The sequence below is a fragment of the Anguilla rostrata genome, chromosome 16 (assembly GCF_018555375.3).
Source record: "Anguilla rostrata isolate EN2019 chromosome 16, ASM1855537v3, whole genome shotgun sequence".
Classification (NCBI taxonomy): Eukaryota; Metazoa; Chordata; class Actinopteri; order Anguilliformes; family Anguillidae; genus Anguilla; species Anguilla rostrata.
The window spans coordinates 23,953,939-23,972,471 of record NC_057948.1 but is presented as its reverse complement, the minus strand read 5'-3'; the positions used below and the strand labels follow the sequence as shown (position 1 = coordinate 23,972,471).

General features: G+C 45.6%; 1 long non-coding RNA gene across 13 annotated transcripts in view; it reads right to left on the bottom strand.

Annotated features, from left to right (window-relative positions):
- The window catches only part of LOC135242566 (uncharacterized), a 235,752-nt gene that overhangs the window by 98,787 nt on the left and 118,432 nt on the right, over nt 1-18,533 (bottom strand). For 10 of the 13 annotated variants that reach the window (XR_010326392.1, XR_010326390.1, XR_010326384.1 and 7 more), the window contains one exon: nt 5,336-5,414. This is a non-coding gene — a long non-coding RNA (uncharacterized LOC135242566). Of the gene's footprint in view, nt 1-1,419; nt 2,726-5,324; nt 5,415-18,533 lie in introns of those variants that run through there. The other 3 variants (XR_010326380.1, XR_010326382.1, XR_010326381.1) reach the window with 3 other exon arrangements.

Here is an 18,533-nt window from a genome sequence, read left to right as displayed (position 1 = left end):
CACCGACCCACTCCCCAACCCTCCCCCCACCCCCTCCTCACCCCCCCCGAAAAAACGCCTGAATCATTGAACATTTCCACCGCTGCCATGGAGACGAGGCAAATGGAAAGCAATGTGCAGAGCCGCTAACGTATATACTTTTTTTGGCCTTAATTGGGTTTAATTGGATGCCCTGGGAAGCTGGCCTAAGTCATTAGAAACAGAGGCGTTCATTAATTTCCGTGCAGGTGGTGAAGGAGGCAGAGGAGGTGGAGACATTAGGCTGCACTGCAGGCTCTGTGAGATGTGCAGGGGGGTCTTTGGGGGATTGGGGGGATTGAGTTACTGGGTTAATAGAATTTACAGGCTACTCAGCACTGTTCCTGGAGGAAGGGGGTGGGGTTGGGGGGGGGGGGGCGGGGGGCATCCTGCCCACATGATTCAGCCAATCACTGTCCTGATCGAACCAATTTAGCCTTATAACCCGTAACACCCCCCCCTTCCCCATGTCTCCCCAATTTACCAGCATTAGCCCTTTCTCCGCTTCCCCTAAATAGAATCTCAGTGCTGCAAGGTATTCAATATTCTGACAATATTTTAAAAGGGGAAGAAACCTGTGAGAAATACTCTCGACCTTTATAACATTATAGATTATGTCCAGGGAAAAAAACAGAGCAGCAATGCCTTTTAGTACTTTTTAGTTGTTGCCAGTAATATTGTTTCAGCATGTTGAGGCTGACTGCAAAGCTTTAAAAATGTGTGGTGTGCGACAGGTGGTAAAGCTGGGTAGGTAAAATAAAATAAGAGTTTATCGGTGGGGTTTAGTACTGTTTTGGGGATGTGGTCCAGGCCAGGGATATAGTAGAGGGGATAGTCAGGGGGAGGGGGGTGTTGAGTTTGAACTCCTCCAGAAAAGCCAAAGATACGCCATCAGACCAGTACAAGAGTCCCATGCTCTACAGCCTGGGACCCCCATTTCACTGCTAAAGCCTTCAGTACTGATAAGCTATCCGCACATCATTGTCAGCCAAACACCACTCTCAGAATACTACACAAGTTACAACACTCCTCCACAATACCCCCCCCCCCTTCTGGAGAAGGAGGAAAGCATTCTGGGAAAATTGTGTGAAACAGCTCTTCATCATTTGTACCTTTCAAACAATAGGTTTCAGTGTTTTCTATTCTCGCTTCCCGTTCTTTCTCTCCCTCCCTTTCTCTCTCTTTCTCTATCTATTTGGAGGTTCACTCTAGAAATGGTAACATATGGCACCCTCCTAAAAACTTTCTTGCACAACGTGCAATTTCCCACAACGCTTTTTGCATATGCCACGGCAGGTTCATCAAACATTGAGAAGACCGCACAGGAAGTCCAGGGAAAAACAGCAGGAAGGCTGCTTTACCTTGTGTGTTCTGAATACATGATGGCGGTGAAAAATCCCCAATGTATCAATCACCGGGCTCACAGGGAAACATTGCACCGTTTCTGGGTCTGTGGATGGTCACATTATCATGTGACCGACTTCAAAAATAACAACTTTGAGAAATGCAAACATAGTCCTTTCCTTTCTCCCCTTACGACTGCATCCTCTTTTATAGGAACTGGCACACATTTCATGTTCCCTGGCAGAACAGACATATGAGCTTGCCCTGTGAATGTATCGCTGGAAAAAAATACAACGATCCCGCAAAATTCTATAGCTCTTGTCACCCATATTCATGATTTGCAATGATTTTTTTTTATGCAGGAGAAAAGGCAGTAACTAAAACAACACACCGGTAGCAGGAACGCACAATAAATTGAAAAACAAAACCCGCAACCTCTATTTTATTCAAACTGCTTGTAAACTCCTGAAATTCCTTATATATGATACAATTCATTTTTTTCATAACACCAACACCTTTGGCAGAAAGAATGTATTACCTTGGCAAAAAAAATTGTTTCTGTTATTTCTGTTAAGAGACATGTCCACATCAATTTACCATTGGAAATTTACGTCAAATTTCTTCTGACTACTGCTGTTCACAATACATGAGACTTATATATGCAGTATATATATATATATATATATATATACACACATACACACATACACAAACACACACAACAGCATTGTAGTCAGAGGCGAAGACACTGCAGGATATAAATATAAACAAGTCCACACAGTTCAAGGGAATGTAAATTGGTGTCCCAGGAGACTCGCCATCCAATCACAGAGCAAGCTCAGTGACAGTGGTGCGCTCCTATTGGTGCAAGTGCCTAAACGAAGAGGGAGGGCGACTTGGAATCTCACAAACGTAGCAGGAGCAGGACGCACGCGTTGCCTGTGGTGACGCACCGAATGTGTCAGTCAAACCGGTCTCCAGGGAAACGTGGCAGCGGCGGCGGCTCCGTGGTTGCCAGCGGGGTGCGGGGGGCGGGGTGCGCAGCGTGAGGTGTAAAGCGTGTCACCCCGGTCAGGCATGGCTCAGGTCTGGCCCGCCGCCCCCAGAAATGTGCGCTCTGCTGTGACCGGCGACAGCTGCGCTACACTGCTCCATATCACCCCGAAGGCCAGCGAAACCTGACGGGGACGCGGCCACACCGAGACGGGTCGCGATTCATCCCCAAAGCAGGCACTCCAGATGAGCCGCGATGGCGGCTACGCTTCTGCGATGGAACGACGCAGACGTGTCTCGTACCGCGATGCAGGCCATCATTACTGGACTGAGCCTTCTCACAGTCAGCACTCATCTCAGGTCCATCTGCCTTGCAGATAAAGGCGAGACAGGGAGCGAGTAAGAGACAGGAACGCTGCTTACAAGGAATGCTGCTTATAGGGTGGAGGTCTATGGCGATATGTATCCTCCACTGACCATCTGACCAATGCTACCTATAGTGAGCTTACATATCAGCTTATATCAGCATACAATTTCAACAGCTGCAACCCTTAAAACCACATATTACTCCCTACTATCTAACTACTACTTAAGCCATTGGCTGCTAGCAATAATACTACTGCTGTACTACTACTGCTCTAATAATAATAATAATAACAATAATTTGTTTTAGAGAGTAATCATGTGCAACACAGACAGTGTCCACTCCTGGGGGTCAGTGGTGGGAGGTGGGGGGTGGTCATACCTAATGTAAGACTGCAGCTGACTCATCACTCGGGATTTAAATGCGAGAGGGACTAGTTAACCCTCACCTCCACCCACCCACCCACCCACCCAAATCAACATTCACCTCACCAACTAGACCAAGGTAAATGAATTGTTTGAATTACTTCTGACTCAGCTGGGGGGTCTCAGTATTTCTGTAGCATCCAGGAGTTGTAGGGAGGCTACAGTGGGCCCCTAGGGGCCTCCAGCTATGCTGTTCTCACAAATCTTCATAGCATCTCAGATGAAATTAACCCTATATTTAGAATCCCTGGAGGGATCTTTACACACACACGCACACAAGCACACACTTGCCTGTCTGTACACACACACACACAGTCACCTTGATCTCTCTACGCACACCTGCATGTAGAGAACTTTTCCATAATTCTTGCAATGACAGTGAGTTTGTGCTTGTTTATTTGTTTTCCAGGTATCTGAACATATGGAGGGATCATTTATGGATACATTTATGCAGATGCATTATTCATTTCTCACTTAATCCGAGAGCCCAGGGACACTTTAAGGCCGTATATGTAATATGGACAAGGGTCATTATTTTGCCGTGTTTGTATCTGTGACAGCCGCAGACTGCAGACTGCACGTCTCCAGCAGACTTCTGGAGGGGTGCTGTCTGTAAGAATGTTATAGTCCTCTATTGGGCTCTGACATTAGAGAGAAAAGTGATTAATAAGGATCTTCCAGTTAAGCACCTCTTCCCTCCCTCAGATTACACTGAGCATGCTAAAATGCTAATATTTAACTCCTCAGGAGTGCATTCCACTGAGCATGCTCCATTCCCGAGGTTCCACTGAGTGCACTCTGCTCCTGAGGTTCTACTGAGCATGTTCCATTTCTGAGGTTCCTCTGAGCACATTTCATTCCAGAGTTACATGAGCATGCTCATTCGATTCCACTGAGTGCCTGTTGAGTTCTACTGAGCTGTCCATTTCTGAGGTTCTCTGAGCACATTCTTCAAGTAATAATTCCACTTTCGTTGGATTCTGTTGAGATTCTGGGCTCCGGAGATTCAGAGGAGATTCAGAGACCACATTCCACTCTGTTATGAGTCTTCTCTCTGTCTAGACTGCTACCTCATACACTCAATCAAAAAGGTTTTTAAGCTGTTCCAGGCAAAGTGCGGGAAATTCATAAAAACAGGAATATAGTCAAATATGGGAGAATGCTGTGAGGCATTTTTTTAAATTTAAGAATTCATAAGCTAATTTTGTCAGTAGGCTCAATCTTAACAGCTAGATCAGTCCACAAAATAACAATTTTGCATGCTGAAAGGAACATACACCATCGACAGCATGTCAGAATACTGGTTATGATCAGAATACTACTAGCAATCTACTTGGTCTCCAGTTTAGTCTTCATTTACTTAGCAAGGTGCTAATAAAAGACAGAACAGGTGATATGTTGATAGTTGCTAGGCCCAGGTAAGAGAAACGTCTAAACTCAGAGCTTAACAATTCTGCCGTTAGTTTTCCCTTTTGCTACTGCGCAAGCTGGAGCCAAAAGAAAAGCACAAAAACTTAATCTCCCCACTAATTGCTTGCGCCAGCCTCACGACTGGAACAGGGAGACTGTGGCACAACCATCATTAAGAGTGCCAAACCATCACAAAGAAGGCTGGAAAAGATTCCAAACTGCACAGGACAACCACTGCCTTTCAGGAACTTAGACATAGGGACAGATAGACTAGGGAGAGACTCGCTGCCTTTAGAAGGGCAGTGAAACACAAGCGGTTCCACCGTGGTTGCGTTTATTCAGATGCAGCCAATGACCAACACAAGACACCCGACTGATGACCAACAGAATTACTGGCTGGCCATTAAGCATTGGAGAACAAATAAATTACATTAACTTGATATTTTACCCTTTAGTAAACCTGATTGCTCATAGTTTGCATGATGTAAGTGTGGAAACATTAAACTCACTGTTTAATGTTTCCACATTCCATTGATCTCTGGAAAGTGCTATTGATTACATTAAAGGTAAATAAAGCCTGAGTTGAGAGTATAATTTAATAAAAAAGAATTTAATAAAAAATTTTCCCAAGGGCAACTTCAGGTAAATAAATAAATAAATAAATAAGAAGACGGCACAATGTGTTTGTGTGTATGCGTGTGTTTCTGTTTGTGTTTGGTGTGTGCGTGTGGGTTCTTGAACACAGAACATTACCACAGACAAAAACAAACTCATTGCTTACCTCAGCTGTGAAAAATCAAACCAGGCGATATGCATGGTCTATGGCAATTATTTGTACCCTCTGCAGCTTTGCCTTTTGCCTGGAACAAAAACATGAAAAAACAGCATTATTAATGTTATTAGTTTTTATGAATTCAAGTCAGACCATGTTCTCTGCAGTCTTGAGCTTCCAAAAAAGACACTTGCCTGGTTGAAAGGGCCCTGGTGGCCACAATAATTCTATTATTAAAAAGAACAAAATAACATTCCGACCCTAAAAATATTCAGAGATTTCTCCTCGTGCTTAAATTACTCCACACACACGTCGACTTTTCACGCATTATGCAGAGCAAGAGTGTGGAAATGACTGTGCAAAAAATGTTCAATTGCCCGTAATCAAAGGCAGAACACAAGCAGCTTTGCTGTCAGCATATGTATGAATGATCTTTAACAAGAGTAAGTTTGTTTGTGATATGAATAAGTCATAGGCAGTCAGCACGGGGACAGACATAAAGAAGCAGCACATCCCTGCTTCTCCATCTGCTCCTGCTTTGTGTTGTTCAGACTGTTTCCAAGGCTTTTCCTCATGTGGTAGAAATAGAGGCAACATGTCACTTTAAATGGTTTTTATTAAATATTTAAGCAGAGCTGTACCTACAAGACTGGCGGCCCAGCAAGCCGCGAGGAGGGAAATCACCTGGCAGACTGCAGGAGGACTGCAAGGCCACGCCTACACGCTCGCCATGGCATGACCGCGTCTAAAACCGGATTTGTAAAAAAAAAAAACATCCATTCCTCCCTCATAAATAAAGGATACACACATCTACATGCTCAAGGACAGCTGGAACTCCACTCCTCCCAAAGGCTACTCAGAGGAAGTTGAGGGCGTCAGAAGAATTCTATTTTATGAGGTACTTTAGCGAAGGAAAAAAAAAAAAGCATCTGTGGTTGTGGTCAGTGAGTGGGAGGCTGCGATGGACCTTAGGTTTGTGTGGTCACGTGACGGTCAGTCACAGACATGGGTGGGGCCTGAGAGCGCAGATGTGCTTGAGGGTAGACGGTTTGTGCGGAAGCCTTGACCGCAATCTGGGGCTCTCCAGCATGTACATTCCCAGTGAGGTCACAGGAGACAAGGAGAGTGTCCTACCGCTAAGTGGTGGGGGTCAAAGGTCAGAGGACAGCTCAGTTTCACAGCACCCGCGGGTTTTACAAACGCACATGCCAGGCAACACTCTGCAGCCATATTTTAGCACCCCCACCCTCCTCTAAGACAGTGTAAAAACATGGTGTTTGCTAATTGTCAGGGGAACACACACACACACACACACACACACACACAGCTCAGACAGAAATGATCACGCAAACGTCCTTATTGCCTGTACTTAGTAAAAATATGCCATATTTAAAAACACAACAGGTACGTAAGGTGCACTTTCTGTTCCAGTCAATATATTCTATTTTCCATTCCATTTGAGGTTCAAATTTGTGTAAAAGTAAAAACCTGCTCCGTGCCACGCTGAACAGATGGAGCCTCTCCTGTGTTATTCAGTGAGTGACTGAACATCCCAGCCCCTCCAGCTTCACACTTGTGAGCCTGAAAAGTGCTGCTGGAACAAGGAGCCATAAATACAATTATGGCAGCGGCTCCCTGACTAGGGGCCCGGGGCCCCCAAGGGTCTGTGAAGGAGTCCCCTAGGCACCGTCAGGAAAAAAAGAACTAAAATTCCCTTTAAATAATATTTTATTTATATTTCCACGCAGTAAAAGTCTCAGTGTCAAATCAAACATAAACAGAGCTGGTATGTGCTAAATAGGGTTCACATGTATTTCCAATTGCGTTAAAAGGAGTAGAGCTGATTATATACTTAAATATGTTGTTGTGCTTATTTTATAAATGACGTATTTTAGACTTTAAGATAAAATAATTATTGCCCTATTTACACAACCATAGTAATATTGTGATAATTGGATTTGTTAAAATAATTATTGCAGCAAATACAATAAACTAAAATTTGCACTGCATTGCAGCCTGCAGTGAGCACTGAAAAACGACATATTTTATTTAGTGGGGTGAAAGGTCAACTACAGGGTGGCCATTTTGGAGGCCCTTAAGACAACAGTATTTGGGAACCCTCTTGTTATTGTTTTACAACTGACATGTACTGCAGTAGGCACACAGTGTGACAACACAAGATTAATACGCAGAAACACTTTGGTGCAAGATTAACATGCATAACATATCAGAATGGAAACATTACTGACTTTACCAAAAATAGCCAGAAGAAGAGGAAATGGGGTAGATTCATGGCCCACAGACTGCAGGATGAGCTCCATTCTGATGCTTGTGCATAAGCTGCTTCCTGAAGTCATTAAGCTAAGGCGCGGAGATCTAATTAGCATGGTTGGACATTGACCATTACCTTTCCACGAATAACACTCCATTAATCTCAAATCTGTTTTTACCTAATTAAATCAACATTCAACAAAGCTTCCCCCCCCCATCCCAAACCACCCACTCCCCCACAAATGCAACGTTTGCTCACGCACACACAGACGCACACAGCAACCTTTAACACTGCAGGAAGGGAAAGAGGAGGAGATTCTTTCTGGCTGAATCACTCGCACTGAAAGCAGTGCCCAGTACGTTGGAGATGCACACCATGGGAAGGCTTTTGTCCGGAAAGGGGACGATTTTGCTACCAGCCTCGCCACGCATCAAGGCCGCGACGAGGTTCGCGGAACAGTCCAGAACCTTCGGCATAAAGGGCAAAGCGCCAAATCTTCACCGCGGGTCACCACAACACAACAGGCCGACCGCAATATCAGTCTCTACGTCTCAGCCGGCTGCTTGGTTCTCCCGCTAATGGCATCTATCTCTGCTCAGGGAAAGCAGAGATAATCACGGCTGCGGCAAGCTGATTCTCTTTCTGGGGTTTTCAGGACTTCGCAATGGACAGGCCCTTCGTTTTTTTTTTAATATGTTTTTCCTTTTATGTTGATAGAACGGTGTAGAGAGACAGGAAGAATTAGGAGGAGAGAGAGGGAGAGATGTGCGACAAAGGTCAGTGGTCGGATTCGAACCACCAACGTCGCGGCTCGCATTGAGCATGTGGTTAGCGTTCTACGGGCTGGACCACTAGAGGCCCCAGGCCCTTCAGTTTAATTCAGGAGAAAGGAAACCGGTGGCAACCCCACTTACGAAGCACCTGGTCTGCCGCATGCCGTCACGCCCTTCAGCTCTTCGGAGTTCAGTTATTTTTCAGCGGATCACGCTTATTCCTGGCGTGCAGTTAGCGGTCTGTTTCGCGGCACAGCGTAGGACGCGCGGCACAGCGTGTGCCGTATCGTACCGGTAAAGCTATCCGCCGCAGAAAAGCGGGTGAGATTCTTACGAGCGTTCGGAAGCAAAGGAGGCAGCCACCGGGCGCTAAAAATACAAGCGAGCGCGAGGATGCGTTTGTCGTCTTGGCAGAGCGTCGCGGGGCTCCGGCATTTCCGCTTTCCACGCCCGCGGCTGTTGCTCTCTCACGGAGGGAGGCGAGAGAGGGCGAACGGAACGCCCCGTGAAATGCGTTCCCCGCCCTACAATCCCCCCTCCATCTTACAGCGCGGAGTTCTAAATAAAGGACGCCTCCATCTTCCTCTGAGGAGTTCTAAATAAAGGACACTTTCTGTTTTGAAAAGGTGCTCATCTTGTTGCACCGCTGAGACAGAAATAGCGCTCTTTTCAGGTCTCTGTTTCAGCTGCTGACGTGCGCAGAGGTCCCCAGATAAAGGCTTCATTACGGCGCTCAGACCACAGGCTCTGCTTACGTCAGTGAGAGAGCGGCATCCCACCCCCACCAGTCCGAGTTCAGGGGGCCGTCGCTGGGGAAGACGCGCTGGCGTTCCACATTGTGATACTTGTGTGGTGATGCGGGGGGGATCGGGTAGCACGGAAAGAGCGCGCTCAGTGACTCTGTGTTTGGCCTGCTGTCTCAGTCTTGGCGGCTCCTGGTTTTGACTTGCTTTTCACGCAGTCCCTTGCCAGCCACACTGACAGACAGCTCTCCCCCCCCCCTTCCCCTCAAAGCACATGTATTTCCCTCCTCTGCTCTCTGGTGCAGGGGGCAAGTTCGGGAGCAGGAATCCAGCCAGATGTGCTGCTTTGGTCCCATGCAAATTGGTGGTTGGCTGGCAGCTAGCAGCATGTGGTTTATGGGAGATGTGGTCTCTGCACTCTCCCAAATTGACAAAGTATGTTGCAGTGAGAGACGGGCCGTAAAAAAAAAAGCCACTGTGAATTGCGGATGAGATTTAGTCGAACAAGGTTATTTTTTTAGACATGGTTTAGAGTTTCTACCTTCTTACGAGTGCAACAGCCCTCTGCTGAGACTGTAGTACAGGATTCAGTGAAACGACCGCTCAGGCTGGTGTGTTAGGCCGGAGTAGCTGCCTCCATTCAACCGTTCACTGTCAGCAGGATCAACTGCAGACTGAGGCTTTTGGAGTCCTGAGGCGCTTTTCGTGGTTCCCCTCTGTGGCAACTTTGAGGGAACCCGAAAATGACACTGACTCAGTAGAAAAGATATGAGCAACAAAAGGCAACATGGTCTCTTTGGACCGTGCACTGAAATGTCACAAAATTGCAATTGCTGTCTTCAAAAAGAGAACCTCTGAAATGCTATATCTGAAATGCTGACAGTCTCCACAGGGAGGCTGTTTGAGCCAAAATGGTGGAAAGGAGGAGATGTGAACCTGAATTTGCACCAATGGGGGATTTCTGGAGGAAATTACAACCAGAATAGTAATGTCCACAGAGTAAAGGGAAATGAATATGCATCCACAGCCATATCCGGCCATAACGGTCACATGGTGGTCAGTAATGGTGAACAAAAATATTTTTGATCAATTTGTGGTTTCCTAGTGTGGTGCAGTGTATGTCTGTTTGTATACGTGTGTGTCTATGCATGTGTGTGTGTGTTTGTCTGTTATACTGTAAACTGTATAAGCCCATAGTTATGTGCTTATGTTGTGAGTTGAGAGAGAAAAGCAGATCATCCCAAAGGACTCTTGTTGCTTTCCTGACTCGCGTATGGTTTGTAATGGCTGCTTTAGCAGCACTGTGAAGTGAGTAATACCTAGTCTCCTGATAAATGCACCATCAAGTCATTCCATGTAATCAGTACAGATCAAACACAAAACACATACAAACCCCCACACACATAAGTACTCAACATGCACACACAGGCACAGACCCCGCTCCCACACACACACACAAACATGCTATTATGATTCTAATGCAACACACACACAATAAAACATAAGGCATTCCTTTCACCCAAACTCACATGTCAGGTAACTGTGTGTGTGCGTGTATATGCGTGTGCGTACGTGCGTGTGTGTCTATGAAGTAAGGTGTAAGACCCCTGGTTTAGACTGAGGTGAAGGCTGAAGCACACTGGTATCAGCAGCAGCACGTGGCACTGTAAGTTATCTGTGTTCTCATCAAAGAGCAGTATATGGGCTCACAGGGTTAATGCTGATCCATCATTTGAGCCTCAGCTGCTGTCCACATGCTGTGTAATCTGTTTTATTAGTGATAATCAAGCCATGCTGGCAACAGGAAGACACTATGGAAATACATATTAGCACCACACACACACAGACACTCATACACACTCACCACATTCCACCACACACACACACAAAACCCTGCACATTCACGTGTACACACACAAAACACACACATAAACACTCACATACGCACACATGCACACACGCACACACGTGTACACACACACGCGCGCACGTGCACAGCATTTGCAAGTGACCAAGCTGCGTGGGGTCACAAATAAATCAGGCATTCCTGATGAGGCAAAGCTTCGCTGACATTTTATTTAATTTTTAGCCGTCTTTAATTTTGATAACTGATCCCTGCTGCTTTATTTGACAGAGAGGAAGGAAAAGGGTGATCCCTGTTTCAAACGTGGCCTTCTTCTGAATGCTGAACGTTCCCCCTGAATCCAGACCAAGACCAAGGGGAAAATCCATCTAATTTACTGTGACTGCAGACATTTAATCGCAACATCGTACTCACATTGATATATATCTCACTTTTATAATTAATAGAGTAATTGGACAGTTGATCCCTGCAGCACTCTCAGAGAGGAAAGATAAACACAGGCAGTAGAAAAAGAGAGCTGCATTGCCCAAAAGAAATTAATAAAAATGAGCCTTTACAAAAGCCCAAGTTCCAGTTGAACTGTATGTTTAATATATTGGATAAATATTTTAATAATGCATTATCCGCATTTTCATAAAGTGTGTGGTTGCCAGCGTTTAATTTCCTGAATCTGTATAAGACGTCAACGCCAAGCTAAAAGGTAAAGGAGTTAATCTTCCAGAGAAAATAGTAAACTGTGGAATTGCGATTGCTGCTGTAATATCAATCATAAATTTTCATAGTCAGGTGTGACCTCCCCCCCCCCCCATACTGTGAACACTCAAAACATATCATGCTTCTGTTTTAATTGTGCATATTTTAAGACCATAAATCAGAAAGCAAAACATAAAAATAACATCTAGAACGCGATGCAAAGCAGCCAGGAAATCAGGGGATTGTCAGGGAAACGGTTGGCGTGGAAGAGACCGGGCCTGAGTGTGACGGCTTGATTTGATTAGACAACAATGGAGGCGAAAAAAAAAGCACAGCGAGAGGCGCTTGTACTCCCTGTGTTCTAAACCTGCCAGATTACCTGCTGCGTAAAATAACACCTTTCTCACTGCCGCTCCCAGATTGAAACTCAGACAACATGGAATTAAGACTGCCATCGCTGTCCTCCGCTTCAGCAGGAGAGACGATAAGAGCGGCGTGGCGTCAGCGGCGCGGGGGGAAACGGCGCCGTCGAAGCGGGGGGATCTTCGGAGCTGCTTGAAGGACGCCGGCGGGGGGTGTTGGTCGTGCCTAACAGAGCCGCGCCGTCCTGGAGAGCCGCTGGTGGGAGGACGGGCCCGCGGCTCTCTCTCCCGCCGGAGACGGACCGGAGCCAGCGGCGAGCTTTAGCGGAGCGCTGAGGGAGGGCGGGGGGGGGAGGGACGGCCTGCCTGTAATTTTCATAATCGCGGGATTACAATAATCCGTGACCCAGACGAGGAGGCCGTGAATGTCACTTTCACGTTGCGCTGGCTCGTTCCGAAAATGGGTGTTTTTAAGGGCTTAGCGTCGCTCGCTCGGCGGGCCCCATGTTCCCGCCCCAGAGGGGGACCCCGTCCGGCGGGAGCCAAGAATCAGATCGCATCCTAAAACGGGAAAGAGGATCAAACCGTGACTTGTCCTGCCCTCTAGAATGCCCATAACATGAAGAGAATACAAAATACATTCCAAAGAGGGAAAAAACGCTTTTCCTCGAAAACCTAGAAACTGAGGTACAATCCAAACACCCTCCACGGCAGCGGTGGCTAATTAGTTACTAATTATATCTCCACTGGACAGGGGATACAGCATAATTGTGTCAGTAAAGGGGAAGGGGGGAGGAGAGAGAGAGAGAGAGAGGGCGAAAGAGAGAGAGAGAAAGAGAAGCACATCGTTAAAGCACTACTTTGTACGATATTAGGAAAATTGACTGGGAGATGAGATGGCAGCCAGTCGATGAAGCATAACACCACCGCCCTCATCATCTTAGAAAAAGAGAGAGGGAAGGGAAAATGGCTGCTTTGGGAATGGTCAGCACATTGCCCTACATGCCCATCCCCATCTGAAAGGAGCACACGGGTCCTCCCAGGAGGCTGTGGGGCACGGTGTTTCAGGACCAGATAACCAGAAGGCGAGAATTCCCAGGGGGAGCACCACATATTTTACACTTAAACAAGGTTGCTAGCATAAATGTAATGTTGTGAACGATACTCTATTTCATGTTTACCTTTGTGCTGGGCATGGTCATTCCATTCCATGTTTTACTGGACTTTCTCACCACTTATGTTATTAATCTTGCTACTACGATGGAATGGCTGCCATTTTTGCCGATAAAGATTTGTTTAAAGCATATCACATGCCCCAACCTCCTTTACTACAGCCGTGAGAATATATAAACATTGTATAAATATATAAAGACGGAGTTACACGAAGCAGCCGCGTCATACACTGTCAGTGTAAATTAATACAGTGTAAACATGCTGACTGCCCGCGTAGTCCACGTGGGCACGACCATGTGCAAAAGCAAAGGTGTAATTTCCAAGCGACGCAGGCTTCAGTCCTACGTAGGTTATGACAATTCACACGCATCGCAGCGCGTTGGAATTATTGCTTTTGCCGACACGCCCAACGTCCAGCCATTTGTGGCTCCGCTTTTGGTTTTCCCAAAATACGGGTCAGCCGATGATGGCAGAGCCGATAAAAGGTTATTTCTGTGAGACACGGCGGGGCGGAACAAGATTTAAAAGAGGCGAGACAGGTGAATGAGCCAATCAGAATGCTCATCCAGCACAGTAGGGGGACCCTTCTGCGGGCCAGCTAAGCAAAGCGGACAGTGGACAGCAGAAGCCCCTCAGTATACGATCAGTCCTGAACATGGAATTCAAAACTCTGCATTTTACCTCGGCAACACAGCCATTATCTATATTGTGTATTTATTTTTCATTCGCCGTGCTTGTTTGCTGATGTGATTAGTTTGTGCTGCTGTTTCCTGTGAATGATTTCTCTGATGAAAGAGTCTTATTTACCCACCCTGCGGCAGGTGGAGAGCAAGCAGGTGTAAAGCAATGGATATCAATGCGAGATGTCGCAGAGGCACAGACCATTGTCCCTTTAATTCAGGCTACACCCCTAGAGGTAAAATGTTGTTACCGCATTTCTGTGATGTGAGCAGACGAAGTCAGACAGACAGACAGCGAGAAACAGACCATGGCAAACGCAATACCCTCAGGGCGAGAGTAACGAGTTTTCTCTGACTCTTTACCTCTGTGCCTTTCTTATTGACACATACAACACGCTCTGCCAGATATGATGGATACAGTCCCCGGATGAGTCCCACAAGCATGAAATATGGAGGTAATGTAAACGCTTCGCTCGGGCAGTTCTTCTCTTTTCTCCGTATGGTGTGTGTGCGTGTGTGTGTGTGTGTGTGCGTGTGTATGCATGGGTGTGTGCGGGTGTGTGCGTGTGTGTGTGCGTGTGTATGCATGGGTGTGTGCGGGTGTGTGCGTGTGTGTGTGTGCATGTGTATGCATGGGTGTGTGCGCGCGCGCGTGTGTGTGTGTGTGTATGCGCGTGTGTGTGTGTGTGTATGCATGGGTGTGTGCACGCGCGCGCGCGTGTGGTGTATGCATGGGTGTGTGCGCACGTGTGTGTGTGTGTGTGTGTGTATGCGTGTGTGTGTGTGTGTGTGTGTGTGTGTGTATGCATGGGTGTGTGCGCGCGTGTGTGTGTATGAGGGGAGGTTGCGCATGCAGAGGGCAGAGGCTGGGGACCCCCCCTCTCCTCGTCGTATGGGTCCTGACTCCACAAACAGCAGCCCACGCCAGAGCACACTTTCCTCTGAAACACAAACACCCACAAACCCAGGAGAAGGTTGTGGAGGAGAAGATATATGCTTTACCCTGCTTCTCCAGGTTCCTGTCACCATTTCTCATTCTGCTGGCTGTTACACACAAATTCATCTGCAGGGAGAAATGGGGTACAGTGATCTACTGACTTCCTCACACTGTTCCCCAGTACACACACAGCACCTCCTCACACTGTTCCCCAGTACACACACAGCACCTCCACACACTGTTCCCCAGTACACACACAGCACCTCCACACACTGTTCCCCAGTACACACACAGCACCTCCTCACACTGTTCCCCAGTACACACACAGCACCTCCATACACTGTGCCTGAGTACACACACAGAACCCCCCCTCCCCCCCCATATGAGGCTGAGATGCTTACATTTCCTATACCACTGGGTACTCCAAATTAGGAAATAAAGGAGGGAAAAATTTCCTCAAGAACAAGCATGCTGCCGTGCACTTTAATCATCGATGTAGAAGATAACATGCCAGACTGCCACACTAATTAACTTATCTCACGCAGAAGAGATTTTATATGGCCATTTACTTATTTATTTATTTATTAGCCACTCTTATCGAGAGCATATTAAAGCACAAGGTCATTGTGGCAAAAAGCATTAATTGCACATTGCAAGAGAGGCAAAAACAACTGGAACAACGAGTGGAATCAAGATAAAACGGGTTGCTAAAATCTATGCATACAACAAGTGATCCGATAAGTACGTACCCAACATAATTATTCATCTGAACAACATGCAACACACGTACAACATACTGACAGGTACACAGAGATAAACAATTGTCCGTAAGAGTAACAGTACAATACAACTTTTTAACACGGCACTACACGATGATCTATAAGCTCATCCACAACTACACTGCCTGAAAGCAGGAGGATACGTGTTTATTCTCTTCTGAAGAAAAATAAGCACTTTTATTATTATTTTGTTTAAGGATTCAGTTTAAAGAAAGACAGATGGGCTTTAATTATTTTCTTCCTCAGGAGCAGGACACTGAAGGTGATTTTTGATGATGTGAAAAATTTATAGACTAGATAGATATTTTTATTTTAGCATTTGTGTCATCTTGCTTCAGTCAAGGGAATGACATTAAAGGATGGGTATCACCAACGAAATATGAGTTTTGGTTTTCAAATTTCAACCACCAGAGTGGAGCAGTCCAGGGTGATAAGGTTAACACAATCTTTGCTGTTTGGACAGCTGTCTCCAGTGTGTTTGAATACTTCATAATATTGTTATTGCCAGGAAGAGCAACATCTTCCATATTGCTTTCTGAGAGCCGGCGAGTGCAACGCGTGTCGATTCCCTCTCCCCGTGCCACAGGACGGCACATTCACACGCCTGCTCTGCTAACGACAACCATCATTCCGAGCCCCTTGGGATAGATGAACTGTAAGAAATGTACAACTTTAAAGAACTCAAAATGACTTTTTGTCGTGTAGCTAGATAAAAAATTTTTTATCTTGGCCTACTCTTTTCCACGCTGTTTGTAGATATGAGCTCAGGTATTTTGAATCCATATCTTGAAAGTCATGAGCAGGACAGTGGTCCTGCCAGAACCTGAGACACTGTGTGTCAGAGACAGCGATAACAGGAATGTGACTGACCTTCACATGACCTCTGCCTTTATTGTGGTGTGGGAGACAGACTGGAGCTGTCTCAAGGGCCGCACACACACACACACACACACACACACACGCGCGCACACACACACGCACGCACGCACGCACGCACACACACACGCACACACACACACAGACACACAAAACACCTTAAAAAGCTACATGAAAGACCAGAGCTGTTCTCAGCTTTCAAACGCTGGAACAAAACAGAAACACTGAGCATTCATCAAGATTTCGACTGAGGTAATTCAGCACTTCCTGGAGAATCGTGATAATCTTACGTGGGCTTTGAATGAACCCTGCAGATAATCTATTTATGGGGTTTTCCCATTTTTCTTCTTTTTAAGTATCTCAGTAACAGTGATGGGCTTGCTTTCACTTTTAGAATATGAAAATACGTTACAAAAAGATGAGGGCAGTGTTATGCTTCGTTGACTGGCTGCCGGCTCATCACCCAGGGAAATTCCCTAATATCAAAGTAACCTTTTAACAATGTTCCTTTCCCTCTCGTGCTCTCTCACTCCATGGTAATAGCTTTTGTAATAATACTGAGTATGAAGCTGTTGATGTAAAACGAGTGACAGATGTGACACACGACACATAATGACTTCCAACGCAAAATCACGACCTACTTCCGTAGCTAGCTTTCTGGCTTTACTGGTTGTTAGTTAGCTAAGTAGCTAGCTAGCAATATATTATTCTACACTAACCAGTGACAGTTTGTTAATTAGTTAGAGGCTAGGAATAGCTTAACTGGATTCCAATGGAAAAGGTTAAAGTCCAAACAGACCCCATATTATATTGTTTAGTACTATGGAACATAAAATGCAGTTTTATTAAAATCAGATTATGTGCTGTTGGTGTTTTAGCCCTTCTTCGCTCATTGCGAGTGCCGTGACTCCTGACATAATGGCGAAAATTAAGTCCCAACTCCCATATCACTTTTCGCAAAGAGTGTGTTAGGGATTTAACCGCCAGCATCCTGGCCCGATTCCCAAACAGTCTCTCAGCACCTGATGCCACCTGATGCCCCCCCACCCCCCCCCCCATCAGATACATCTCCATTCCCTACCAACTCTGAGTCCTCGGTTGACCTTCCCGGATAAATAATGGTTTAATTGGAAAGAATAGATAACAGGAGAAACTTTAAGGTAGCAGACGTTAAGATGCCAATAACACAGTGCATTCTACTGGCAGAACTCTGTCAGCAGGGCCATTAAAATGAATGTCAGTGAATATCCCAACATCTTGTGGGCTGCTCAGAATTCTAATTGCCCACTTTATCTTTTCAGTCGTATAATGAGAGAACAGTCGCATCCATAATCTCGAGTGGAGGGAATTAAGATTAAGGGGCCTCTGTTCCGGCAAATTCTGATTCATTCCAACAGAAAGAATAAATAAAAAGCTGCTAGGGGTGAACTTGTTGGATGTACTTTTTCATGAAATGGGTCTGACACGTCATGGTGTGTGTGTGTGTGTGTGTGTGTGTGTGCGTGCGCACTTGTGCATGTATATGGATGTGCTGTCATGACCATAAATGTTCTTTCTGGTCTCAAAAAAATGCCAGCACAAGATATGCTTGAGGCATAAACTTGCAAAAAATCACAATATCCAGTTTAAATCACACAAGGAAGAGTTCTGCAGAGTATCATGTGTATTATATGTGTATATATTTTTATTAATTATGCAGAGTGCTTGCTCACAGTACCTAAAATGCAGAGTAGTGACACTATCTTGCTTTGTAAGCAAGAATATCTAAACATGTTTACTGCACCATTCAATTTAGATTAGATCAGAGTAGATTATATTACATTATACTGTGTAATATTGTGAACGTTTCTTTCTATTTAGGTAGATGCCATTAATAAGCTCTTCAGGGTTTTCTGCCTTCACTGCACTACTTAAGGCTTACTACTTTCCTAATGCCTTTTCTTCATTTTTTAAATTGTGCAAATAAATGAACTAAATGAACTAAACCCTATTATATTCGTTCCATTGTCCTTGATATGGAAATTCCTTTTCCTACTTCATCAAAAGTATGCATGA